Source organism: Marmota flaviventris, chromosome 6 (assembly GCF_047511675.1).
Source record: "Marmota flaviventris isolate mMarFla1 chromosome 6, mMarFla1.hap1, whole genome shotgun sequence".
In the NCBI taxonomy this organism is placed as follows: Eukaryota; Metazoa; Chordata; class Mammalia; order Rodentia; family Sciuridae; genus Marmota; species Marmota flaviventris.
Window position 1 is genome coordinate 97,682,529 of NC_092503.1, and position 26,085 is coordinate 97,708,613.

At 34.5% G+C, this 26,085-nt stretch overlaps 1 protein-coding gene and 1 non-coding gene across 7 annotated transcripts in view; both read left to right on the forward strand.

The window, feature by feature from the left end:
* Dst (dystonin) overlaps positions 1-26,085 on the forward strand; it is a 441,140-nt gene that overhangs the window by 125,493 nt on the left and 289,562 nt on the right. The window lies entirely within an intron of this gene.
* Trnaa-agc (transfer RNA alanine (anticodon AGC)) lies at positions 21,825-21,897 on the forward strand. The gene has a single exon. It is a non-coding gene; the product is annotated as a tRNA-Ala (tRNA).

Consider the following 26,085-nt stretch of genomic DNA (forward strand, 5'->3'; position numbering starts at 1 on the left):
TGTGAAAGAACAAAATTGTAGGATTCGTGTTACCTGATTGCAACATTTAAAGTCAAAATAATCAGAATGATATGGTAATGGCATAAAACTGAACACATGGGTCATTGGAACAGAACAGGGTCCAGACAGACCCAGCCATATATGGTCAATAGAGTCTTAACAAAGGTTATTTAATGGGGTAAACAAATGTTTTATAAGTTTCAACTTTTAGAATTTGAGGCTGTCTCACCATCACCCCAGTTTTCTTTTCAGGATTTTATTGACTGGACAATAACTTAAATTCAGTGGGTTAACATATTTTAAATGTTTTGTACAGGACATGTATTTTAAAAATTTGCCTCAGTTTATGGAGAAGTGGAGGGAAAAACAGGAAACCATTTTATTTCCATTTAAAAAAATTGAAAATATGAGATGTGAAAATAACTTGATGTTGCCTAAATCAACTTGTGGCTGTACAGTTATTCCCAGTCTTATGAAACCAGAAAGTTCATTGTTTGGAAATCAAAACCTTTACCCTTCTGCTGTCCCCACGAGGTTTGCTGGTCAGCTCTCTTGGGTCTTGGGGATCTTCCGGGAAATACAAAATGGTTTCTATGGGAACATTTGGGACCTCTGTTCTCTGTCTACATGGCATCTGTATTTTGGTACATTCATGTCTTAGCTTTAGAAAGAATATTCTGTATTTGGAACTAAATATTCTAGTCTTTTTCTGAATCATCACATAATTGTTACATTTTATTCAGTATCAGCTTTAGAACAAAATATGCTGCTTCCTAACCATTTAAATCTGGGCAAGGCACACATCCCATCTGTGCATCCGTTTCCTCATTTCTAACGTGAGAATATTATTAGTACCCGTGTATTTTGAGAATTAAATTAAGTTACACCCTTAGAATTGTGCCAAGTAGGCACATGGTAGATACTTAGTAAATGTTAGCAGTTAATTTTTTTCTAGTCGTTTGAAGAGTGACATCATACCCTTGATTGAGTTAATAAAAATCAGTTAGATAAATTGATGGTTTAACCAGTTGTTTTATTTTTAATCATCTTTCATAACTATGATATACTGAGTTTAAAAAAATGTGAATATGCTTGGTTTTATTTAGGAGTGGTAAAACTACTGAAGTAGCTCAGATTGTCTTTTGACTCCATGGTGATATTATTTTAGAATTCTAGGTAATAGTAAGTCTATTTTTGTTTTTTAAGATAACATGGAAATTTTACCTTCAAATATTGAATCTGATTTTCCAGAGATCCTGTGTTTTACCTTGTTTCCATATAAACTAAATGAGTCATAAGGAAGGCATTTGATTTGTTAACACCCACTTAAGAAATCAAAACTTTTGGCTCCCTAGTTTGTTTCCCCAATTCCAGAGGATTTGGTTTCCTTAGAAACTGATGATGTACATGATTTATGAATTATGTGTCAAGTTAGCTTAAGAACTCTCTAAGTTGTTTGGAACTTGTTTTAAAGACTAAAAAAACCCAATTTGAGTACTTTTAATGAATAATTTGAATAAGAGCTCACTTAAGTACATATTTACTTGCATGTTTAAAGTGAAAATATGAAATTATAAGGAATGAACTCCATGCAATGAACTTTCCTCTTAGAACTGCCTTCATAATGTCCCAGAGATTTCCATACATTTTATCTGTGTTCTCATTCACCTCTAAGAATTTTTTAATCTCCTCCTTGATGTCTTTTGCAACCCATTGTTCTTTTAGTAGCATATTATTTAGTATCTAGGTGTTGGAATAGATTTTATTTTTTTATTTTATCATTGATTTCTAATTTCATTCCATTATGATCTGATAGAATGCAGGGTAGTTTCTCTACTTTTTTTATATTTGCATGGAGTAGCTTTGTGGCATAATATATGATCTATTTTAGAAAAGGATCTATGTGCTGCTGAGAAGAAAATGTATTCATTCATTGAAGGCTGAATATTCTATATATGTCAGTTAAGTATAAGTTATTGATTGTATTGTTGAGTTCTATAATTCCTTCATTCAGCTTTTGTTTGGACGATCTATCCAGTGGTGAAAGAGATGTGTTAAAGTTACCCAGAATTATTGTGTTGTGGTCTATTTGACTCTTGAACTTGAGAAGAGTTTGATGAATGTAGATGATTCAGTATTTGGGGCATATAAATTTATTATTGGTATGTCTTGTTGATGAATGGTTTCCTTTAAGCAGTATGAAATATCCTTCTTTTACCTTTTGATTAACTTTGGCTTGAAGTCTACTTTATTTGATATAAGGATGGAAACCCCTGCTTGCTTCTGCAGTCCAAGTGAGTGGTATGATTTTTCCCAACCTTTCACCTTCAGTCTATGGATGTCTTTTCCTATGAGATGAGTCTCTTGAAGGCATCATATTGTTGGGTCTTTTTTTTAAAAATCCAATCTTCCAGTCTATATCTTTTAATTGGTGAGTTTAGGCCATTAACATTCAGGGTTATTATTGAAGAAATAAATGACTTAACGTTACATCTCAGAGCCCTTGAAAAAGAAGAACAAATCAACACCAAGAGCAGTGGAAGACGGAAATAGTTAAAATCAGAGCTGAAATCAATGAAATTTATTGAAATTGAAACAATTGAAAAAATTCACAAAACAAAAAGTTGGTTCTTTGAAAAATAAATAAAATTGACAAACCCTTAGCCATGCTAATGAGGAGAAGGAAAGAGAAAACTCAAATTACTAATGTTATGAAAAAGGAAATATCACAATAGATAATACAGAAATATAGAAGATAACTAGAAATTATTTTGAAAACCTGTACTCCAATAAAATAGAAAATACCAAAGGTATTGACAAATTTCTAGAATCATATGACTTTCCCAAATTGAATCAGGATGATATACACAATTTAAACAGATCAATTTCAAGCAATGAAATAGAAGACACTATCAGAAGCCCACCAACCAAGAAAAGCCCAGGACTGGATAGATACACAGCCAAGTTCCACAAGACTTTTAAAGAAGAACTAATACCAGTACTCTTCAATTTATTTCAGGAAATAGTAAAAGAGGGAGCACTTCCAAACTCATTCTATGAGGCCAATATCACCCTGATTCCAAACAGGTAAAGCCATATCAAAAAAAAAAAAAAAAAAAAAAAAGAAAACTTCAGACCAATATCTCTAATGAACATAGATGCAAAAATTCTCAATATAAAATTCTGGCAAATCGAATACAAAAACATATTAAAAAGATAGTGCACCATGATCAAGTGGGGTTCATCTCAGGGATGCAAGATTGGTTCAACATATGGAAATCAATAAATGTAATTCATCACATCAGTGGATTTAAAGATAAGAATTATATGATCATCTCAATAGATGCAGAAAAAGTAATTGACAAAATACAGCATCACTTCATGTTCAAAACATTAGAAAAACTAAGAATAACAGGAACATATCTTAACATCATAAAAGCTATCCCCAGGCCAACATCATTCTAAATGGAGAAAAATTGAAAGCATTCCCTCTAGATATTGGAACAACACAGGGATGCCCTCTTTCACCACTTCTATTTAATATAGTTCTTGAAACACTGGCCAGAGCAATTAGAGAGATGAGAGAAATTAAAGGGATAGAGATAGGAAAAGAAGAACTCAAATTAGCATTGTTTACTGACAATATGGTTCTATACCTAGAAGACCCAAAAAATTTCACCAGAAAACTTCTAGAACTAGTAAATGAATTCAGCAAAATAGCAGGATACAAAATCAACACCCATAAATAAAAGGCATTTCTGTTTATCAGTGACAAATACTCTGAAAGGGAAACTAGGAAAACTACCCCATTTATAATAGCCTCAAAAGAAAGAAAAAAAAATACCTTGGGAATTAACCTAACAAAAGATGTGAAAGACCTCTACAGGAACATTAAAGAAAGGAATTAAAGAAGACCTTAGAAGATAGAAAGATCTCCCTTGTTCTTGGATAGGCAGAGTTAATATTGTCAAAATGACCATACTACCAAAAGCACTATTCAGATTTAATGCAATTCTAATCAAAATCCCAAATGACAGTCCTCATAGAAATATAAAAAGCAGTTGTGAAATTCATCTGGAAAAAATAAGAGACCAGAATAGCTCAAACAATCCTTAGCAAGAAGAGTGAAGCAGGTAGCATCACTATACTGGACCTTAAACTATACTACAGAGCAATAGTAACAAAAACAGCATGGTATTGGCACCAAAATAGACTGGTAGACTGGTAGAGAATAGAGGACACAGAGACTAACCCACATAATTACAGTTACCTTATATTAGAAAAAATTACCAAAAACATATATTGGAGAAAAAAATAGCCTCTTCAACAAATGGTGCTGGGCAAACTGGAAATTCATATGCAACAAATGAAATTAAACCCCTGTCTCTCACCATGCACAAAATTCAACTCAAAGTGGATCAAGGACCTAGATCCAATTAAACCAGAGACCCTGGGTCTAATAGAAGAAAAAGTAGGCCCAAATCTCCATCATATTGGATTAGGCCCCAACTTCCCTAATAAGACTTCTATAGCACAAGACTTAAAATCAAGAATTAATAAATGAGATGGATTCAAATTAAAAAGCTTCTTCTTAGCAAAAGAAACAATCAGTGAGGTGAATAGAGAGCCTGCAGCTTGGGAGCAAATCTTTACCACTTGCACATCAGATGGAGTACTAATCTCTAGGGTTTGAGGTCTATAAAGAACTCAAAGAGCTAAGAACCAAAAACCAACCAAATAAACAAACAAACAAACAAAAAAACACCTCAAATAACCCAATCAATAAATGGGCCAAGAAAGTGAACAGACACTTCTCAGAAGGTGATATACAATCAATCAAAAAATATAAGAAAAAAATGTTAAACAACTCTAGCAACTAGAAAATGCAAATCAAAACTACTCTAAGATTTCATCTCACTCCAGTCAGAATGGCAGCTATTAAGAATACAAACAACAGTAAGTATTGGCGAGGATGTGGGGAAAAAGGCACACTCATACATTGCTGGTGGGACTGCAAATTGGTGCAGCCAATATGGAAAGCAATATGGAGATTTATTGGAAAACTAGGAATGGAACCTATATCCAAAGGACTTAAAAACAGCATACTACAGGGACAGATTCACATCAATGTTTATAGCAGCACAATTCACAGTAGCTAAACTGTGGAACTAACCTAGATGCCGTTCAGTAGATGAATGGATAAAGAAAATGTGGTATATATACACAATGGAATGTTACTCAGCAATAAAAGAGAATAAAATTATGGCATTTGCAGGTAAATGGATGGAGTTAGAGAAGATAATGCTAAGTGAAGTTAGCCAGTCCCAAAAAACCAAATGCCGAATGTTTTGTCTGATATAAGGAGGCTGATTCATAGTGGGGTTGGAAGGGGGAGCATGGGAAGATTATATGAACTCTAGATAGGGAAAAGGGGTGGGAGCAGAAAGGAGGGGAAATGGGGGTATAAATGAGGGTGGGATGAGATGGGCATCAATACCCTAAGTACATGTATGAAGACAAGAATAGTGTGAATATACTTTGTATACGACCAGAGATATGAAAAATTGTGCTTTATATGTGTAATATGAATTGTAATGCATTCTGCTGTCATATAAGATAAATTAGAATAAAAATTTTTTAAATTTTTATTTTAAAAATAAAATAAATATAATATAATAAAAATATAAAAAATAAAATAAATATAATAAATAAAAAATAAAAAATCAAGTTATAAATATGAAAATGATATTTATAAACTGAAACCATCCTAATTTTTTACCCCAAAGGAAATTTGAGGGAAAGAATTAAAAACTCTTTAAAAAAATCTGTATAATTTCTGCATTTTTGTACAGTGAATTCGAAATCATTTAAGGAATCTCTGCTTGATATAATACGTCTGGTTTACTTAAGTAAACTAGGGATAGTAACGTCCAAACACATATATTTATTAAATTCTTACATGTTACTATGTTTGTTAAAGTGGTATTTGCTAAGGAGTCTTTTACCATGTCCCAAACAGTGTCAGACATGACGATGAGACAGGTATTTATTCAGGGCTGCAGCACTGGAAAAAAGGTAATACCAATGTAAAAGTCATATGGAAAAAATATCCCACAGAGAAAAAACAAAAAGGAAATACGGGACAGTAAAGTAGAAGCAAAATTCAATTTTTACATGCAAAAATATAGTAACAAAACTTGATTCTTTTTATAACTCAGTCCCGGGGAAAAGCATTCTTATTGGTAAGGGATTACTGATAATTATTATCACCAGAATGAGAGGTCTACTCTAGAAGATTTGTACAGGACCTGGGTTTGGTTTATTGTGGTTCATTTCCTCTGTGAAAATGTATTGAGTGGAGCTACTTTAGTGTGGCCATTAGAGTCTACTATGATATATTCCCAAAGAAATGTGTGATAGCAGCGGAAATTCAGGTAAATCTGTATTTTGCCACATCAGAATTTTAATCATCATCAGAGACTAAGATATATTTAAAAGCCTCAGGAAATTCAGAATTTCTTGGAGAAAGAATAGAATGTTTCATATTCTTTCCTTCTCTTTTAATTAGTGTGTGAGAAATTTTCATTGTGTCCAAACACTTATTTCTGAATAACTAGGGCTATGAATTCCTTAAAATATTTTTTACATTTAAAAAAATATTATTGAATGGCACCTTTTCCCAGAAATGTATTTCAAAGTCACTGTAATAACCTTTTTTCAGATTTTGGAAATTATGTAAATCCTTCTGATTGCAGAGTTGCTGGTAATGTGTCTGCCATGCATTCAATTCTTATGGTAAAAAATCTAAATCAAAGGGTAGTTAAATCTAATGGTAGTTTAGAACCCTTGATGTGGTCTTCTGTTTAATTATGCAGGATTTATACTTTAGTAACCTGTGTCTTGATATCCTGATTTTGTGAATCAAAACTCTTAAGTGATATATTCAAACTCATGCTGCCAAAAAAACATTCCCATTGGCTAAATTGTAATAATCTGTAAGACTGAATTTGATTATAGGTTTGGTATTCAAGATTTTTTTCAGAGATTTGATGAGATGAGGTAGTGACCCTCGACCTCTGTTCTTTGCCTTGATTTATGTAATAGGAAGGGTGCCTTCATTCTAGAACCATAATTCCTACTTTAGGAGATTGGGTTCCAAAAAATCTTACTTATTCTGTTCTGATTACCCCCATGAGTCACATAGATTCCTGTGGCACTGCATCTTGGTTTGTTGTCTTAAAGTTTTAACAAGAAGATCTTGGAATAACCAAGAGGTTGAGATTACCACAATCGTAAACTGGTTTTGAGCTCTTGCTCCATTGGATGAGAGTTGACTTTGCTGGCCAGCTTGGGTCTGCCTCTAAGACTCAGGCTATGGGAGATGGAGCAGAGCCCCCTCATAGCTTTCTGAGGAAAGCTCTGCCTCTAGCAGTGCAGAAAATGATTATGTGAAAGTTTGATAATTATATTAAAAGTTATTAGCTTAGGTAGAGGATGCATGTACTCAGATTATTCAGAGATGAGTCTTCAGATTCTTTTATGATATTTTGCAGTTTTCTGAACACTTAAGAAACCGAGGGTGTATTGAAGCAGTAGCATCACTAATGGAGAGATTTAAGAAAAGGAAAATAATTCCCCTGGAAAACAGAGTGAATTGTTAATAAGGTTGTAGCATACATTTTTAAAGTGGTTTCCACGGAAAGAAGCTAGTTCCAGATACCAGTTAATACTATTGCCCATTTTAGAGTTAATAGTGGATAGATATGCCATGGTGTTTTAAGAGAAGAAGGGTTTTTACAATGTTGGCTTTGCTTGTTAAACTGTTTCACTTTCATCACCTGCCAGGATATAGATAGTGCCCAGTGGGAAGATTTTTATGAGAATCCAGTGGGATGATCTGTAAAGCATTTAGCTTAGTGGTTAGCACATGAAAAATACCCCCCAACTGGTAGCTACTGTTTCATAGATTTTCATGTCATCGACAGTGGAATGTTTTAGGTCATTTGTCAGTATTGCACCGTGTTTTACTGTACGGTATTCTTTGAATGTTCTTGGCCTTCTTAAGTATAATGATTTCTCTTTTCTCGAGTTGAATTTTGACCTTTTCAAAAGTCTGGAATTCACTGAAGACAAGGAATTATCCAACACTTCATGAATGGTGATGTTTATATTGGGTTGGCTGGCAGCCAGGTGCAAACAACGTTCAAAAGCAGACATCAGTTTTCCCCTTTACAAGAGGCCACATGGTGCTCCTTTCCTGCATCAGGCTCCCATGGACATCAATGGGTGTAATGTGTGTAGAGCAAGGGAAAGGTCTTGCTGTTAGACACTAGGGCGATGTGCTATATAAGATAAATTAGTATGTTCCCATGAGCTCATGCTTTGTCCTAAAAGATGTCTTTGTCTTGAGCCCCTATTAGAGCCTAGTTAGCATTAGGAGTCAATATTTGATATAACTCTCAGTAGTTGAATCCTTACTAGGATGTTCTGAGTTTACTAAAAAGAAAACCAAAAACAAACTGGGATAGTAAAGTCCAAACACAAATATTTATTAAATTCTTACATGTTACTGTGTTTGTTAAAATGGTATCTGCTAAGGAGTCTCTTATTGTTATGGTGTTTAAAGGATTAACTTAAATCTTTTCCCAAAGAGTGTTAAAAATTGTGGTCCTTGAATATATAAAGCTAAGAAAATTTTTTGCTCATTGTCTATGGAGATCAGAAAATGTAATGCTAATTATTTATAATATTATAACATGGAAATATGTTACTCATGTTACTAATTCATGGACTCATTCATTTTGCTTATAATGCTGTTTTAAACCTGTTTTCTGATTAGTCCTTAAATATAAAAATTAAATGCAGTAGTAAAAAAAGAAATAAGGAGTAGGGATGGGAGTAGATATTAAAGAATTAGAAGTCATCTTTAATTTTTACTTCATTGTTATGTGACATATATCAATAAGATTAGAATATTTAGTAAACTTTACATTACTACTTCTTTGGACTAATGATTTTTTTTTCCCCCCAGAGTTTCTTGAGCATTTTGTTATAACACAAATCCCTTGTGAACATGACAAAGAGTCTTTGGTTTCTCCATGAAATTACAAAGATGAAGTTGCATATTCTTGGAGCAAAAGAGGGTTTTAATTACCTCCAGATATTTTATAAGATAAGACATTTCTGACCCTTGATTAGCTTGTGAATAATACCTACAAAGCACTATACATTTCTAGTATGGAAGACAAAGTTGATAGGGCCCTTTCATATCGTTATCTTATTAGATATTCTCAGGCAATACTGTCCCCTCATTTTATAGCAAAGGAATTTTGGGTCCAAGGGGTTAAAATGTTTTGCTTAAGCTTACACAGCTCACAGTGTTAAACAAGTATCTCCTGCATACAAATAAAGCATAGCTTTTGAGACTAGGGAAATGTGACAATTTAAATGCATTGTTGTGCTCTGGAAGGGATTCTAGAACAAAATGAGAATGTCAGTGGGAAGAATCCAAATAAATAAAAAGTATATAAAATATAAAAAAGAATAATATTAAAATAACAAGTAAAAATTCAAAAATCCATATAAAAGTCTGGAATTTAGTTTAAAAAATGTGTAAGTGATTAAAATTCTTTGGGGGAACATAAGGCAAAATCTTTGAAGACAACTGAACAGATGAATGTTTTGCACATGTACAAGTAATAGATTCTTTTTTTTAAATCATTGTTGCTTTTAGTGGAGAAACTGTATGCAAATGGATAAATTTATAAATATTAATGGATAAATCATAATTGGACAATCAGTACTATGTATCAGTTTAAAAATTAGAATTGCATTAGTAGAGTTAACTCAAGGTTAGCAAATAAAGCAAATTATAAAATTAAAAACAAACCTTTGAATAACTTTCAAAAGCTTACATAAATATTTTTATTTAGACATAATGTTTGCACATGGTTAACATGAAAGATTTGTAATGAAAATGAATAAATGTTTTTCCTTCTTCCCCTTTCCTATCCTATTTCTAAAAACCATTTGAAAACATTTTTTAATATTTCTGGTGGTTACTTCCATGTCTCTAAATGTTTATACTGTGAAAAATATGCTAACTAGACATTTTTTATTCCTGTAATGATAGATGAGGATTTACTTTGTTTATACTCAATTTTCTTTTCTCTTTCCCAGTACTGTTACTATAGAATATAACAATACTTTTGGAGCATAGTTTTAATTTTTTATCAGATTTTTTATATACTTAGTTTAAAAGTGAAGTAGGTGTACAGAGATTTCACAAAACTCTGCATTGCCCCTAACCACTGTTTGTAGCCCAGAGACAAGTACTTGGGACTTTTGGCCATTTTGTTTGGTGTTTAAATCATATCACTAAACAATATGTTTTTGGTTCTACTTCTTAATATTCTGTTTTACAATTATCTGTTGGATTCCATCTCTGGAAGATGAATGTTTAACTCACCCTTACCCGCTCTGTCCCAGACATGTCGTACTCCGTAGCCTCGTCCTTGTGTGGTTACGGCTTTCATTTATCTGGATCTGTATTCTGTGTTACCTTGTTGTGACTTAGTAAATGCTGTTCACAGCTGGGGTGTGAGTATATTGTGATGACTTTTCCTTTCTTATGCAACTTCTTGTTTTCTCTGTAGTTAATATTTGCTTTTTTGCTTCTATATAACTAGTCACAAATCCATCCCCAATTATTAAAATGCTCTCTCAGAATACATCAGGTATTTTATCTTTTTGGATCTTATTCTCCTTGAGTACTGTTCTGTCCATTCTGGATATTTTCCCTCTATCCCTGGGCACAGACGACTTGTTCTGGGGATGCCTTCACCTGTTTCCATGTTAGATCTGTTTGATGATTTTATATTCACCTCTCTCTTAGTTTGCAACCTGATTTTTGTGCTAATTCTTCATGCAGCAGTATGGAATAGAATTTTTGTGAGAACCTCAGAGTCCTGGAAAAATATCTGTATTGATGCCCTTATAATTATTGGATAAATATCTAGATTGGAAGTAATTTTCCTATCAGAATTTTGAAACTGATACTCTTTAAATAGTCTTCTGAATTTCACTTTTGCTGTTAAATCTCAACATCATTCAATCTCATCTCCACACCCCACCTTTTTTCCTTTCTGGGAAGTTTTAGGACAGTGATTCTTCAACCCAGTCTTTGTTTTAGGGTTGTCTTGGAACTTGATCAAATCCTGGTTTGAAGTAGTTGGTTTGGAGTAGTGCTCATGTATAGGTATTTCTGCAAAGCTTCTTTGGTAATTCTAATATGTAGCTACAGTTGAGAACCACACTGTCTTAGATTCTTTTCTTGTCCCCATTGTGCTGAAATTTCATGGTGATGTGTTGTGTTGTGCTTTTAATTAATTGTTTCATTAATCTGGAAGTTCACGTCCTTTAATTTTGGAAAGTCTTAAGTTTCCTTTCCTTAGCTCACTTGTCTGTTTTCAGTGGGCTCTCCATGAATCTTCTCTTCTCTGATTTTCTGTAACTTTTTCTTTGGGTTTTGGTTTTCAAGTGATCACCTCAGTTTGAACTTCTAACCCCTCTATTGAGTTTTCCTTTTTCTATCATCATATTTTAATTTTGCCAAGAATTCATTTTTTTGTGCTCCGTTTCTTCTATTTTTATTTTGTGGATGCAGTGTACCTTCTTTCCTAGGATGTTAATAATTTAAGTTTGTATCTCCCTTTTCAGCTTTGGTTTTTTTCAAAATTCCTTAAACAAAAACCTTATCGCTTTGTTTTATCCCCTGGTATCGTACCTTCTCGTGGTGAAAAGGATATGGATGCTCTATGTGGTGAGTCTGTCAGCTTTCACCTTTACTATGGGATGGTCTGGCTGGGTCTTTGCTCTGAAGGAACCCTGGTATCAGAATCTGGAGATCTTTTCCTTGGGCCATTCAGATCCTCAGAGAATATTCTTTTCAGCTCCACCTTTGGGAACTTTGTGCTTGGGTATTGGTTAGAGGTGTTAAATTTTAGTATGTGAACTCGTGCTTAATATACTTCCACATTTGTGTCTCTTGCCATGCAGATTAGAGATACTGTCTGTTTTATTCTTTCCACAGAATAAATCTCCAGGCTTTTGGATGTTGGGCAGTCATTTAAGGAAGGGAGAAGCTGCTTCTCAGACTTGTCCCTTTTATTTCAAGCCCCACCCCAGCTTCCATCCCCACCCAGTGCTGTCCATTTCTGATGGGGTTTTGGAGGATTTCATGGTGTGTCTTGTTGCTTCTCTTCGTCTTCCAGCCATGTTGTAGGCTTAGGCTTCAGCTCTCCCTTAGGTCAGGTACCACTTGTTCTGCTTTCCAGCTCCCCTGTGTTGGATCAGCTCCTTTACTTTCTCCTTGTTTGTAGGGATATATCCTAAAAATAAACCCCATTACTGTCAATGCAGTGCAGTGTCAGAAGAGATTAAAGATAAACTGTGTGTTTCTTTGCTCCATTTAATTAGAACTGAATGATGTGATTGTGACAAAAAATAAAGAGATGATAAAAGTCCTCAGATTGTCATAATGAGTTTTTTAATATGTCAACTTTGAGTTTCGGTTAAACTTCTTGACATGAAGCGTGCCTGCAGAAATTGAGCAGGAGCTGTGTTTGGTGAGTTTGGTGGTGCATCTTGTTGCGCAATCAGAACGAAAGTTAAATTTCTGAGAGTTATTTAAGCCCCTCTACTGCAACACAGATTGACAGCTGTCATTAAAATGTTTGTTTTATAAAACTTAAAAACAAATGTATTGGTTTCAACCAAAAGAAGCCTTAAATTTCTCCCTATATCAGTCAATACTACAGTAACATTTTAAGTATTTTCTTAGTGCCATTTACACCTCATCCAGATGTCACAAAGAAAATTTAGAAATTATAATTTATTTCTATCCTTTTAATGTATATTTAAAACATAAACTATAGTGTAATCTTTTTCTTTAAATTATTTTTCTTCTAGAATTTTTTTTTGGTACTGGGAATTGAACTCAGGGGCAGTTGGCCATTGAGCCACATCCCCAGCCCTATTTTGTATTTTATTTAGAGAGAGGTCTCACTGAGTTGCTTTGCGTCTCACTTTTGCTGAGTCTGGCTTTGAACTTGCAATTCTCCTGCCTCTCCCTCCCGAGCCACTGTGATTATGGGCATGTGCCACATTGTCAGGCTTCTTCTAGAAATTTGATAAGATAGCATATTTGGCATCTTTTAACTATTTTTTGATAGTTATCTGTCGTTATTATATTTCAGAGATGACACACATATTCTTTTTTTGGGGGTGGGGGATACCGGGGATTGAACTCTGGGCCACTCCACCACTGAGCCACATTCCCCCCAGCCCTATTTTGCATTTTATTTGGAGACAGGGTCTTCATTGAATTGCTTAGTGCCTCACTTTTCCTGAGGTTGGCTTTGAACCTGGGATCCTCCTGTTTCAGCCTCCCAAGCCACTGGGATTATAGGAGTGTGCCACTGCACCTGGCTGATATACATATTCTTTACTGCATCTTTATTTAAGTTTGGAGAGCCAATTTGAAATTACTATTCAATAGACAATAAAAAGCCATATTTTTGAGTTTTATACTCCCAGGAACAATTTTTAAAAATATTTGCTTCTTTTCTTTTTTAAAGAATAGTGTTCTCCTCTATCTCAGAACCTCTTCTGTTATTAAAATTTTCTGTGGGTAATTTGAGAAAGTTCCAACATTATATTTGAAAAACCTAAAACCTACAGAAAAGTTGAAAGAGTAGTTAGTTGTATGAATGCTATGGATACCCTTCACCTGGGTTCATACAGTAATATTTTGCTGCATTTGTGTTCTGTATCATGCTATATTTTTAATTTTTATTGAACCATTAAGTTCATCATGACACTCTTGTCTCAATAAGTTTGTATGTCATCAGAATAAGGATCTTCTCTTATTTAATCATAATATCATTTTAAACTCTAAGAATTCCATAATACCATCTAATATATATATTTTGTATTCTTTTTTGATTTTCCGCAAACTCTAACTCCCCGCTTTTCTTTGCCCCCATCCTACAACCAGGACTCCAAGATCCAAATAAAAATCTCACATTCCATTTTGTTTTTGTATATATTTCCTTTATTCTAGAACCAGCTTTTCCTTACCACTTACTTTATAGAATGTCTCATACTCTGGATTTGTCTTCTTATTTCCTCATGACGGGATTCAAATTAAACACTTTTTGGCAAAAAATGTTACCATGGTGATGGTGTAGAATGAACCCATTAATGGTAGTGCAAATTTTGATAATCAAGGTGGGATCTACTGTATCTGAATTTGTAAAAAAAAAAAAAAAACAATTTAGGCTAATTTTCTACTTTGTGATTAATGAGTAAACTGTGGCTGATTTGTGCTGATCGTGCTTCCTAATAGCCTTTTTTCCCAATGGTTAGTATTCCTTGGTGTGTGTGTGAGTCTATTACTTAATTATAAAAATGATCATATCTATCTTGTTTATTACTTTGTAAAGAAGAGCTTTTCTTCATCCCCTCCTTTTCTTTTTTTTTAAAATGTCACTGTCGACTCATGCTGGTTTTTTTTCATTGTCTTAGAATCCATTATCATTGCTATTCTTTTTGATTCTTAAATTGTCTCCAGCTTGGCTAGTTGGAGCCTAGAAGCAGACTTTTGTGCCCTTTCATCATGTTTCCATTAGAGTTTAAGCATTTCTTTGCTTTCTGGTACCAGAAAATGTTTCCAGCTCACTTTATGCTTTCGCTGCCCTAGTTCTGCATCAGTTATTTCCCTAAGGAGTCCTGGTTTATTTTCCTGGGTCTTCATCTTTGGAAATCAAGATCCAGGTACTAAATGTGTTCATTGCTACCTGTCATCATTGCTTGTAGGTCTTTTCCATAGGATTAACTAAGAGATAGATAAATATTTTTTCCATTACAAGTTTATTACTGTTTCCCTATCCAAATTTGATATTATGAGTTTTTTCTGTACCTTCTCCCATTCCATCTTCTTGGTTTCTAGCATTAATGTATTTACCTAATTGCTCTTTCCTACAATATGCAAAATAGTGTCTTGTTTCTACTTTATCTTTATAATAAACAGTCTTATTTGGTTTCAAGGTACAGAGATTTACTCAGACTACTTGGAAAAGACTACTTGGGATTAGGATACCCATTGGTCTGGGTCTAAGGGAGCTTTTGGCATCAGCTGCTCTCATCCAGTCGCTTATCCTTCTTGATTGATTTCTCGGTTTTCATTCTTGGTATCTCTGCATCTCATCTCTCACCTTGAAAATTCCTAAGTGTGGAGGAAATTATTGGATTGGTTATTTACTCTGTAATAAGTAGCATCTTGATCCAAATGCCTTTGGTGCAGATAGCCAGGACCAGGGGAATAGGGATTTCTATGTAAAGCAACAAACTTTCTGCTTCCATTGTTTGGTTAGTATAAACATTGGGCACTTTTAGGCTTCATAGCAATGCACACTAATTTTCATTTCTCTTAGTATAGAAGTAGATTTCCTTTCTCCATCCAGGCTTGTTCAGCTTATGAGTAATTAGAAAATGTACTAGGTCTTTGGCTCAATCCCCAGCACACACACACAAAAAAGTGGTAAAATGTATTTAGTTCCCAGATTGCCAACCAGTTCTCTTTCTGAACAAATGAAAGATAATATGCTGTGCAGACGTATGGTCATGCACTGTAAAACTAGGCTTCTGTTGATGATGAACCATACATCCTACAGTGGTCCTGTCAGATTATAATGGGGCTAAAAATTTCCTGTTGCCTAATGATATGGGAGGTGTTTTAGTGTCCTTCTTCACATATTTGTGGTGATGCTAGTCTAAATAAACCAACTGCACCACCAGTCATATAAAAGTATACCACACAGAATTAGGTATAGTATATGATACTCTATAATAAAAGACTGTGTTTTTGGTATTTACTATAATTTTTATCATTAGAGTGTATTTTATTTATTCAGAAACTTTACTGTGGAACTTGTGGGTTCAATTCCCACACCACAAAAGCCTCACAAACGAGGACAACAAAGAGGTCACATTAAGCAATTGACTTATATTACATGTAATATTACTTATATTACACCCCATGTTTGCACTATTACAAAATGTGCCTAACAACACATTTCTTGGCATATATTCCCATATTTCAGTGATATATGGCTGTATTTATTGATGGCATTTTAGCAAGAGCCTAAAAGGAGGAAACAGGTGTTTTTTCTCTCTCGATTCTGAATAAGAGTATGAAGTATCCAAGGTATGAAAATATGATGTTCTGAGAAGAATATTAATTTTTGCCTGGTTTTGATGTTAAGTGAGAATTAACAAGAGAATTCATAAAATGTAGCACACACACAGGAGAAAACAACCTTTTAAATACTACAGACTTCAGATCCAAATTTGGTGTGAGTCATTCAAATCTGTGACTTTAGGAAGAGTTCCTTATGTCATCTTAAGCCTCAGATTCCTCTTTTGTAAAATGGGCATCCTATCATAGTTGATATAACTATTTAATGAGAAGTCAGAGGATTGGGCAGTTTTTTTTTTTTTTTTTAAACTTTGCTTTCTGGCAAGTTGGAAATCCTGTCTCTGGAGAAGTAATGGGATTTCCCCAGTGTCAGCAAGAGACAAGAAAAGAAGGACATCTCTAAGAAGTGTGATCTGAGCGCCTGGAAGCAGCCTATACGTGATTCCCTACTTGTTAACACTCCAAAAAACTAGATTCCATGTATAAATTGCATAACTCAAGTGTCTTAACTATATATTGTACTATCACCACTACAACAATGTGTTTATTACTATAGCTGTCTTTAAAAGGTGGATAAAAAGTAATAGAAGTAGGTCTTATTTATATAGTTCAGTATTTCAGGGTTTCTGATACCCAGAATATTTGATGATAAAGAATTAGTACTTTATAACTGGCATAATTACTATTGTGTCTGATTTTTAAGAGAGTATGTAGTTCACGAAAATTGTTTTTCTTGGTACCTTATTCATCTAGTCAGATGACATTATAGTATTCACTTTTATATAGAAAGTTATTAACTGATTCCATGTTTAAATCTCTTTCAAGCTTTTTTTTTTTTTCCAACAAAGGGTTAATAATCAGGAAGTATCCTTGGGTAATTACTGTGCTTCTCTGTGAGTTTTGATTTATAATTCGGAAGGTGGCATCTATGTATTTTGTGGTATGTGTTACAGTGTTTCATGTTTTGTTGCCAGAACTGGTGAGAACTGCAGCCTGTCTTAGATAATGAGGTACTTCAGCACATAAAGTATCTCCAGCTATTTTGTATCATTTTGTGCAGTGTCTAGGAATGTAGAATATTCAGTCTGGTTTCTTGAACTAGAACATCCAAATGAAGAAATGAAGTCAGGTTTCTCTTTGGCCTTGGTTAAATTACTTGATCTCTCTGTGTTTCAGTTTACTTATCTGAAGGTTTTATTTTTTTTAAGAGAGAGAGAGAGAGAATTTTTTTAATATTTATTTTTTAGTTTTCAGTGGACACACATCTTTATTTTATTTTTATGTGGTGCTGAGGATCGAACCCAGGGCCCTGCGCATGCCAGGCGAGCGCGCTACCACTTGAGCCACATCCCTAGCCCATCTGAAGTTTTTAAACCAAGATGATAATAAATAGGGACATGCTTAATTTCCGTAAGTAGGGTATTATCCATTCCATGTGCATTAATCTTAGAAAATTTTGCTACATGTACTCAGCAAGCAGTCTCTTCTGTCATCTTGTGCTTTGGAGTGTAAGAAGTCCCATTCTTTCAACAATTCTCCGTTTTTGTGCTCTGATGGTTTGAACAACATACGGTTCAGATTCTTCATTTACAGAATGGGAACAGTGATCATACCTACCTACTTTATAGGGTTACTGTGAGATAAAATGAATTATTGCATGTAAATTTGGAAAAGTACCTGGCACTGTTGGTGACTAATAATCCAATAAATGTTAGTTATACCTTTAGTTCAGACTATATAATGTTTCTTTATAATATTTCAATAAATAAATAACTATATAGACGTTGGTAGGTATTTTTCACTATGCAACAATTAGAGTTTCAAGAAAATTGCACTTTGGATAAGGATCAGCTTAGATTCTGCTTTTCTGCAGAACTAATCCCATTGTAGTAGAAGAATAATCAGAAGAAGTGTAAGATTCCTAATAGGATTCTGGCTGATGATGGAGTTGAGAATTTAGACAATTTTCTCTTGGATGTTGTAATATCCATAAACTTTTATTGAAGTAACTCCATTTCCTCAGCCTGTTTTGGGTATGGCAGGTGCTGTCTGATTCCCCAATGTATTAATGTTTAAAAAGCATGGCATGGCCACATTGAGGTGATGAGTGATTCTCTTTACCATCATTGATGGACCTCCTTGGTATCAGTGCATAGGAAACTTGATCCTAGATTCATCTTTGGTTAAAAGTGTACTGAAACTGGGATACTTGGAGCATGGTATCAAGGAAGGAGACATTAGATCACTTTGAAACTGAGATGCAGTTTATGTGAACCAACCACTTTTTCCTCTTTCTTTCATGAAAGGCTGCCCACAGCTTCCCCTATTCCATCATGCTATAGGATTTTATAGGGGTGGGTTGTCCTGCCCATGTGATACCATGCTGCTTGTGACTGGGAGAGTAAGTGTGTATAATTATGGAGTTCAGCATTTGGAAACCACCCACTCATCTATAGTATTGTTCTCCAATTTAGATTTTTATTGGTAGAAAAGTTAATATTTTGGTTATTCATTTGCTTTCTTATTTCTTGTATCTCATTCTTCCTTCTAACCTGTTTCTGTTAACATTCTTATCTACCTCATCTCATTTTTTTGGTTCCAGGATCTTATATGTTGGAAATCCTTAAAACACAAATGCCTGTACTCTCTTATGCCTTGCATTTGTAAGTTTAATTATTTGCATAAGGAAACCAGGGTTAATTCATTCAGGGTGTTGGGGGCCAACACCAAGTCAAGAGTAGTCAGCAACAAAGACAAGCATTTTCATCTGTGTGAGCATGAGCAGCATTTATCCTGCATTCTTGCTTCGCAGTGAGTTCATCTGTAGCAGTGGGTCCTTTTGAGATGTCTTAATAGTATCTGCATGTGTTTCCCATTCCTGTGATCATTACAAATTTCGTCTTAAGCCATCACAATGTTTTCCCCTTCTAAACTCACTTTTCTTCTTGATGTGATGTAAGTCTTGATTTGATTGTGATTTTTCAACAATTTGCTTTTTAATGCTATTCAGAATAAAATCTATGAATGTGTTATAGAAGGTTTGGGGCTGGTTGTTAGTTTTAAAAAGTGATTTTAAAAATTAAATAATTTAGGTGCAGTGTTTGTCTTTAAAATGTTTGTACCATAATACTTTTTATCCACAAAAATGTTCAAAATATGTCTCTTTTAATTTTTTTTTAAAAATTTGAACTTTTTAATTTTAGTTTTGATTTGTAGAAAATAACAAAGATTATACAGACAGTTCTTGAATACCCTGTGCCCAATTTCCCCTGTTATTGCCATCTTACACTAGCATGTAGATTTACCATGAGTGCTGCACTAGCATTGGCACATTACCTTAAATTTGACCTGGATTTTACCAGTTTTCTCCGAATGTCCCATTTTCTTCTGGGATCCCACTCAGGATACCACATTACATTTAATTGTTTTGTCTCTTTAGTCTTCTCTGGCCCATGACATTTCCTGAGGCTTTCCTTGTTTTTGATTACCTTGACAACTTTTTTTGTGTGTGTGCTGCTTGGAGTTGAACCCAGGGCCCCATACATGCTAAACATGCACTCTACCACTGATCTATGCCCCCAGTCCACCTTGACAGTTTTGGGGTGAACTGGTGAACACAGTAGGAAGAACGTCCTTCAGTTTGGATCTGTCTGATGCTCTGAACATGGTTATGGCCTTTGAAATGTTTTGCCATCTATTTTTAAGAGTGGTCCTGCTGTGAAAGCATATTTTAGAAAACTTCAGATCAGATTTTAGTTAATAATTAATATATTTATTGGATTCCATTACATACATAATTGTGATGGCCACACTTCTATTTATTGATAAGGAGGTATTTAAGTCTAGTTAAATGAAGTAACTTACATGAGTAGTGAGCAATGCTGGCAGTGAATGTGGTTACACTTGTGTTGACAGAGACTGTGAGAGTTGTTTAGTGGATCTCGGCAGAAGAGGGTGGGTGAGGTTTCTTTATTTAGTGAACTCTTAGTTCTTCCTGGCTCAGTTCAACTGTGTCCTTTCCCCTATATTTCTTTCTGTTTTTCCTAGAAGAGTTCAGTTATTGGTGTAGCCTTTTTCATCAATATTTATCACACTGTGCTATTGAAACTTTTCCCATCTTGCTTTCTGAAGAGTCTGTGTGCTCCTTGATGTCAGGCATTGTATTTTTTCTTTACATAATCTTTAGCACAGGTTGTAGTAAATGACAGCTCCTGGGTGTTCTGTCATTATGATTTGAAGTGAATTAAGCTGAGTATACCATAGATGCATATTATAGTATAGTGAACAGTATAAATGTTTGAAAGATAAGTATCTCAGGTTAAGAGAATGGCAGAAAAAGACCATTGAACCAACACATGGTTGATGGCTAAGTGAATGTCTTGACAGTTCTTTGCTGTAGGCCTTCAGAGCAAGGCTGAGGCAACCAAGGAAACTTTCCCTTAGGAAGTGGTGTGGGGTTTGTTTTAGGATGTGAGCACAAGGTGTATGGGGCAAGTTGGTTGGTATATGATAGGTGGGGAATACAAGAGTCTTAAAAGGGTGTTGGATAGGCCAGTCTATGGTAATAAAACATTCTGATAGAGCCAACAAGGCTGGAAAGGTAGTTGAGTCATATTGTTGAAGAGGGAATGTCAGATCAAGAACTTCGATTCCAGTTAGGTCATGGGTAGCCATTAAATGTATTGAGCAGGGGAATCAAGATCTGAGAAAAATTTCAGAAGAATTCATCTAGAAGAGAGTTTGGAAATTGGTGGCTCATAGATGAATTGAGGCTCAAATCTGGGTGATTGTAGAGAAAATGCAAGAAGTATGTGTGTAGGGAGACAGGGTGATAGAAGAATTATGTAAATCTGGTGACTTAATAACTTAAAAGATCCAAGAGTCTCAAAAAGTAAAAGAATAAAAAGATGACTATATTGGTTATCCATTGCTATTTAACAAATCATCCAAAACTCTAGTACCTTAAAACAAATATTTACTACCTCATACAATTTCTGAGGGTCAGAAATCTTGGAGGAATGGTGTAGTTGGGTGTTTCTGGCTCATGGTCTTGTCTGGTTCCCTTAGGTGGCAGACAGGCTGTGTAGTCATCTTGAGGCCCAGCTGGCTGGTGAATCTGTTGGCCGGCTCTAGCTCCTTGCTTGCTGTTGACTGGAAACCACAGTATGCTCTCAGGATAGCAGCTTACTTTCCCCAGAGGGAGAGATCCAAGAGAAAGGGAGAGTGGGCACCTTGGAAGTGTATCATTTTTGCGGTATAATTTTTCTTTTTGGTACCAGGAATTGAACCCAGAGGTGTTTAACCCCTGAGTAGCCCTTTTAAACATTTTATTTAGAGATAGGGTCTTGCTGAGTTGCTTAGGGCCTTGTTAAGTTGCTGAGTCTGGCTTTGAACTTGTCATCCTCCTGCCTCAGCCTCCCGAATAGCTGGGATGAGAGGTGTGATTCTTGTGCAGTGTGAGAGGACACTATACAAGGGTATGAATTATAGAAGGCAGGATTATTGAGATTCATCCTGGAGGACAGCTACATAGAGATTCTCTGGGAACAAAATCTGTGTTGTGGGCTGGGGTTGTGGCTCAGTGGTAGAGCGCTTGCCTAGCATGTACGAGGTCCTGGGTTCGATCCTCAGCACCACATAAAAATAAATGAATAAAATAAAGGTGTTGTGTCCAACTACAACAAAAAATAAATATTAAAAAACCCTTGCATTTTAAAAAAGATCTGTGTTGCAACAGCCTTTCTGAGGGATTTTAGCTTGTGTACGAAATGTCACTGTAGGGTGTCCTGTAGGGTATCACAATAAAATTGCTTGTGATTAACTATTCTGTTCCACTGATGGATCCAGATTCTTGTAGTTTACTTTTGATATAATCTTAAGTTTAGAATACAATAGTGGTTTTAAAGATCATTTAGTTCATTCCCTCAGTTTTGTTGCTTTTAAAAATTGAGGTCCTGAGAGGTAATGATGATCAGAGACACATTGCTGATCCACTGCAGATCTAGGAGTAGGTTGAAGATACCCGACTTGTAGAATGTTGCTCCTGCCCTTGCATGCAGTTTCCTGCTCCTCGCTTCTCTGGGACTGAGTCTCATCATGATAAAAATGTCACCTTCAGAAGTTGTCTCTGTGATTCAGCAAGCAAATAAATTATGTATTTTTTATTCCTATTTTTCATTACGTGAAATAGTTCAGATGTAATATTGAAGATTTTCTATATGTTTTTAAAATAAATAAATGTAACATTTGGTTTTGCCAAATGATGAAGTGCTTATATAACAGCAGTCTGCTAAAAAAGACTAAAAATATACCCATTTTAAAAGTTAAGATTTTGTCATGTTAGCTTTTTTGGCATTCCTCAATCTTAATGCCTAAAATATCCTGGAACCCACGTATAAGTCTATTACTTTCCTATCTCTGTTACAACTTCTCTTTCAGAGAAGGCATTTTATTAGCAATACTGGTATTTTTTTTAAAATTTTCTTGCTGGAATATTAAAACTTTTGGTGTAAGTCACTGTCCCAGTGTCAAAGAGGCCAGAGCACAAGTCTAGTGAGTCTTTAATGTATAATCTTATAATGGGATTACATATACCTGGATATTTCAATGTAGGGCTTTTTATTCATATTTAGAAATGTTAGAAATAATAGTTTTAGGGCAATCTTTTAATACTCTGCATTCAATACATGAAATTGGAGCATCTCCCTAAGTGACACCACATTCTTTAACTATTACATTACAGACAGATCCAGAATGTCAGTTGGACAACTGCTCTTCTCAGACATTTTTAGTCATATTACTAGTATGAGGATTAGCCTAAATTGGGGACCCTGTGTTAAAGGATTTAACTTCTAAAGCAAAACCAAAACTAGTTTTTTTTTATAGGTAATATTTATGATTGCATTCTATCTTAAACTGTGTTATCTAAAAGTAATTATAGATAATATACTTCTTAGTAGTTGAATGATCTAGGAAGTTTATAACTTTTTTTTTTTAATGGCAAGCTATTTTGGGGTGTGAGTTCTAAGCCTCTGTTGATATTGACCACAGAGATACTTTTATAAATAGCACTGTTCATTTCATCCATGTTTATCTTACCCCTGGAGAATTTAGGTTCTTGGATGGATTATTTCTTTGTTTACATTTTTTTAGGCAACAGGTTTTACTGTAAGAATCCCATATTAAGGGTGCAGCAAAAACTAGTCTGGGGTGTAGTCCTTGTCTGTCATTCCAGATCCTTATTATTTTACAGCATTAAAATAAATTAGTAAGAATGGCAGTGTTATGTTTTATTCACTCATGGACCTCAACCCCAGCTCTAGGGAGATGCCTGGAACAAAATGGGACATCTTACACAGTTTTAATTTATTAACATGTTTATTAACATGGTTTCAAATGAGTATTTATGATCTTTTTTGGCTATGTTAAACTGATTTCCTTTTCTTTTTTTTTTTTTGGTATGGGGGATTGAACTGAGAGGTGCTTAACCACTGAGCTACATCCCTAGCCCATTTTATTTTGATGCAGAGTCTCACCAAATTGCTGAGGCTGGCTTTGAACTTGTGATCCTCTTGCCTCAGCCTCCTGAGTTGCTGTGATTACAGGCATGCACCACTACTCCTGGCCTGATTTCCAGTTATAAATAAGTTGAATTTATTAAATCCCTGCCTCTGACAACTTGAAGATAACATATAATACAAAAATTATGCTTCACAGTATAATGCTGAGACTATGAGGCCTTAGAGTCAAGTAAACCAGGTGTTGAAATCCTGGCTGTGCCATTTTTAAGCTGGAAACTTCTGTGATACATTTAACTTTTCTGCATCTCTGTTTCTTTATCAAATTGATGGTTTCCTGATTACTATTATAACTTTAAATTACTTTATCTTCATTTTTATGTCTTATAAGGAATAGACAATGATTAAATCATTATGCTAGGTTTTTGAAGACAGATTCAAATGCAGTGAAAGCATAGAATGGGGAATTACCTGAGGAAGATTACTAAAGGAATTGTCATACTTAACTCATTTGCCAAAATCTTGGTATAGTTGTATCCATTTTTATACATATTTTTTGATATTTTATTTCAGTTGTTTAGTATCCTTTTTTGTTTGTGTAATCTTAACCTCATTTTTGGAGTGAACAGGGTGTGGATATAAAATAACGAGTATAAAATTTTTGAGGACAAGAATAATTTTTTTATTAACAGATTTGAGAGCAGTTTTAGGTTTACAGAAAAATTGGTTTGAAAATAGAGTTTCCATATCCCTCCTTTTCCCCACAATTTCCCTTATTATTAACATTGTGATAAATTGGTTACAATCATGGAACCAATGTTGATACTAATGTCATTATTAACTAAGATTCATTGTTTAGGGTATCACATAGTTTAATGAATTTTGGCAAAATCCTATCATATAATCATTGGTATAATATCAAACAAAATAATTATACTGCCCTAAAGATCTTTTGTCTTCACCTATTGATTTCCTTTCTCCTTCCTTGCAAGCCCCGGAAACCACTGATCTTTTGCTGTCTCTGTAGTTTTCCTTTTCCAGAAGGTGCTGAAGTTGAAATCATACAGTATGTAGCTTTTTTATACTGGCTTCTTTCACTTAGCAAAATATTAAAGCCCCCACCCTGTCTTTTCCTGGCTGGGTAGCTTAGTCCTTCTTGAAGTAATAGCCCATTATATGGATGCGATGCAGTTTGTTTATCCATTCATTGCTTTAACAACATCTTGGTTACTTCTAGTATTTGACAATTCTAGATAAAGTTGTTTTGAACATTCATGTGCAGGTTTTTGTATGAATGTGTTTCAGATCATTTGGGTAAATACCTGGGGGTGCAGTGGCAGGATTGTGTGGTAAGACTGGGTTTAGCTGTATGAGAATCTGCTCAGTATTTTCCAAAGAGACTGAACTATTTTGCATTTCCACTATCAATGAATGAGTTTGTTGTTCCACATACTTGACAGCAGTTGATATTGTCATTGTTTTAGATTTTAGCCATCCTGATAGGTATCTAGTGGTATCTCATCGTTGTTTTAATTTGCAGTTCCCTAATAACACATAATGTTGAGCATCTCTTCATATGCTTATTTACATGTGTATATTTTCTTTGGTGAGCTCTCTGTTTAGATCTTTTGGCTACTTTTTAATTGCATTTTTTCTTATTGATCCTTTAAGAGTTTTGAATGCTAATCTTTAATAGTTATGTCTTTTGCAAATATTTTCTCTTAGTCTGTTGTTTAGCTTTGCATTTTCTTAGCCATCATTACTTTTAGTGTCTTATATATTTGCTTTTTTGTTTTTTTATTATTGTCTGTTGTATTTCTCCTGGTAGAATTTAGTTCCACAGTGGCAGAACTTTTTGTTTTATTTAAAATGTAATTTCAGCTCATGAAACATAGAGGGTTTTATTAAATATTTTTTAAAATTGAATGAATGAATGAATGAATGAGTTGAAGACTGATAGAGAGCATTGGTTGTATGAAAGGATGCTGGATGTTAATTCATTAGATCTTGCCTTCTTTAAACTCAGGATCTTTTAAAACAAAGTAAAAATTTAAACCGGATTAAGATGGTATTTTAGAAAATGTAATGATTTTTGACAAGGTGCAGCTGCTTATGTGGTGGTATTAATAGTTTTCCTTACTGTGTTATTTATGAGTAGCTTAAGGGCATCAGCAAGTCAGTGGGGGGAAAAGTGCTGACTCATTTGATTTTTAAAGATGAAATTGTCTATTTATGTTTTTAGGTTAGGAGAATTGGATTTCCCCGGTAGAATCAGTACTGCAACAATTGTGGAGAAAGGACTTTATGTCT